The sequence below is a fragment of the Tachysurus fulvidraco genome, chromosome 13, assembly GCF_022655615.1.
Source record: "Tachysurus fulvidraco isolate hzauxx_2018 chromosome 13, HZAU_PFXX_2.0, whole genome shotgun sequence".
In the NCBI taxonomy this organism is placed as follows: domain Eukaryota; kingdom Metazoa; phylum Chordata; class Actinopteri; order Siluriformes; family Bagridae; genus Tachysurus; species Tachysurus fulvidraco.
In genome coordinates, this window is record NC_062530.1 from 28025057 (window position 1) to 28027556 (window position 2500).

General features: G+C 41.3%; 1 protein-coding gene and 1 long non-coding RNA gene across 2 annotated transcripts in view; one reads left to right on the plus strand and one right to left on the minus strand.

Moving 5' to 3' along the window:
* LOC113657299 overlaps positions 1-2500 on the plus strand; it is a 1727325-nt gene that overhangs the window by 739522 nt on the left and 985303 nt on the right. The window lies entirely within an intron of this gene.
* The window catches only part of LOC125146171, a 1103650-nt gene that overhangs the window by 566056 nt on the left and 535094 nt on the right, over positions 1-2500 (minus strand). The window lies entirely within an intron of this gene.

The window sequence follows — 2500 nt, forward strand, 5'->3', positions numbered from 1 at the left end:
ACAAAACTCAGGACTTCTGCTAGTTCCCAGAATATCTAAGTCTACTAAAGGTGGTAGAGCGTTTTCTTATTTAGCTCCCAAACTTTGGAATAGTCTTCCTGATAGTGTTCGGGGCTCAGACACACTTTCCCAGTTTAAATAATTATAATTCATCCCATAATATTAGAGCACAATATCGATCCTGAGAGAATAAAGAGAGACCGCTGAGGGGACGAGTGTTTAGAGCTGAGAGAATAAAGAGCTGAGGGGACGAGTGTTTAGAGCTGATAGAATAAAGAGAGACCGCTGAGGGGACGAGTGTTTAGAGCTGAGAGAATAAAGAGAGACCGCTGAGGGGACGAGTGTTTAGAGCTGAGAGAATAAAGAGAGACCGCTGAGGGGACGAGTGTTTAGGGCTGAGAGAATAAAGAGCTGAGGGGACGAGTGTTTAGAGCTGAGAGAATAAAGAGAGACCGCTGAGGGGACGAATGTTTAGAGCTGAGAGAATAAAGAGAGAGAATAAAGAGAGACCGCTGAGGGGACGAGTGTTTAGAGCTGAGAGAATAAAGAGAGACCGCTGAGGGGACGAGTGTTTAGAGCTGAGAGAATAAAGAGAGACCGCTGAGGGGACGAGTGTTTAGAGCTGATAGAATAAAGAGAGACCGCTGAGGGGACGAGTGTTTAGAGCTGAGAGAATAAAGAGAGACTGCTGAGGGGACGAGTGTTTAGAGCTGAGAGAATAAAGAGAGACCGCTGAGGGGACGAGTGTTTAGAGCTGAGAGAATAAAGAGAGACTGCTGAGGGGACGAGTGTTTAGAGCTGAGAGAATAAAGAGAGACCGCTGAGGGGACGAGTGTTTAGAGCTGAGAGAATAAAGAGCTGAGGGGACACAAGAGAGACACAACAGGAAGTCAGTGAAGATTAAATGTAACTGTAAAAGGATAAAGTGTAATGTGTTGTGTTTCTGCAGTAGAACTGAGATTTAATACATTTCCTTGTGAGCACCATCAGGAGGCGCTGTGCCACAACTCTGCCATTATTATTATTAGTAGTAGTAGTAGTAATAAAAATGCAGATGCATGTATACAGCTGGGTTTATTAATAAATGTCTCGTCTTTTATTCACTTAGAATGATGTAATTCTTTAAATCTTTATCTTTTTTCTTGTGAACATCTAAACTTCTGTAATTTTTACACAAATGTACAGGACAAAACACTCTTAAACACATAAACATGCCGTGTGTGTGTGTGTGTGTGTGTGTGTGTGTGCGTGCGTGCGTGCGTGTGTGTTTGTGTTTGTGTGTGTGTGTGTGTGTGTGCGTGTGTGTGTGTGTGTGTGTGTGTGTGTTAATGTAGAGTGACATTTCAGGCCTGAAAGTAACAAACAGGAAACACATCATCACACTCACAGTGTATAAACGACCTAAACATTGCTCTCAGTTACTTTAACCAGTTTTTACCCTCACAGTGTTAAACACACACACACACACACACACACACACACACACACACACACCCTGCCACAGTGCATCATGGGTAATGAGGCAGACACTCAGTAAATATCTGCTGCCACTTCAGTCCTGATTCTGCTCTTAACACTTTCCTCAGAACGTAGCAGGTGTTTATTTCACGCACACACACACACACACACACACACACACACACACACACACACACACACACACACACACACACACACACACACAAACACACGAACACATACGCATACACACATACACACACTGAGCATTAAAGACAGCCCGAGTCCAGCGGCACTCATCATAATCCTTTCACACTACACACAGTGACACACAAGAAGTGTGTATTAGCTCACTGTGTCTACACACAATAAAGCTGACCTGAGTGTGTGTGTGTGTGTGTGTGTGTGTGTGTGTGTGTGTGTGTGTGTGTGTGTGTGTGTGTGTGTGTGTGTGTGTGTGTGTGTGTGAGAGAGACATTGTTGTACTTCTGGCATCATACACTTATATGTATAGTGTAATTACTCGTATGCGTAGTTGTCCATTGGGTATTTCTGGTTATTGTGTAAATGTGTGTGAGATGTTTATTGTGTAAATGTGTGTGAGAAGATGTTTATTGTGTATTTGTGTGTGAGAAGATGTTTATTGTGTAATTGTGTGTGAGAAGATGTTTATTGTGTATTTGTGTGTGAGTAGATGTTGTTTATTGTGTATTTGTGTGTGAGTAGATGTTTATTGTGTAATTGTGTGTGAGAAGATGTTGTTTATTGTGTAATTGTGTGTGAGAAGATGTTTATTGTGTAATTGTGTGTGAGAAGATGTTTATTGTGTATTTGTGTGTGAGATGTTTATTGTGTATTTGTGTGTGAGAAGATGTTTATTGTGTAATTGTGTTGTGTAGTTATGTATTGTGAATGTATTTTGTTTAATTGATTTTCTATACGCATGTCTGTGTGTATTGTTTATACCTGTTGTGTAGGTCTGTTACGGGTGAAACAATATAAATGTAATGTAAGGATCCATCAGAAGCAGTTTGACTGTGAA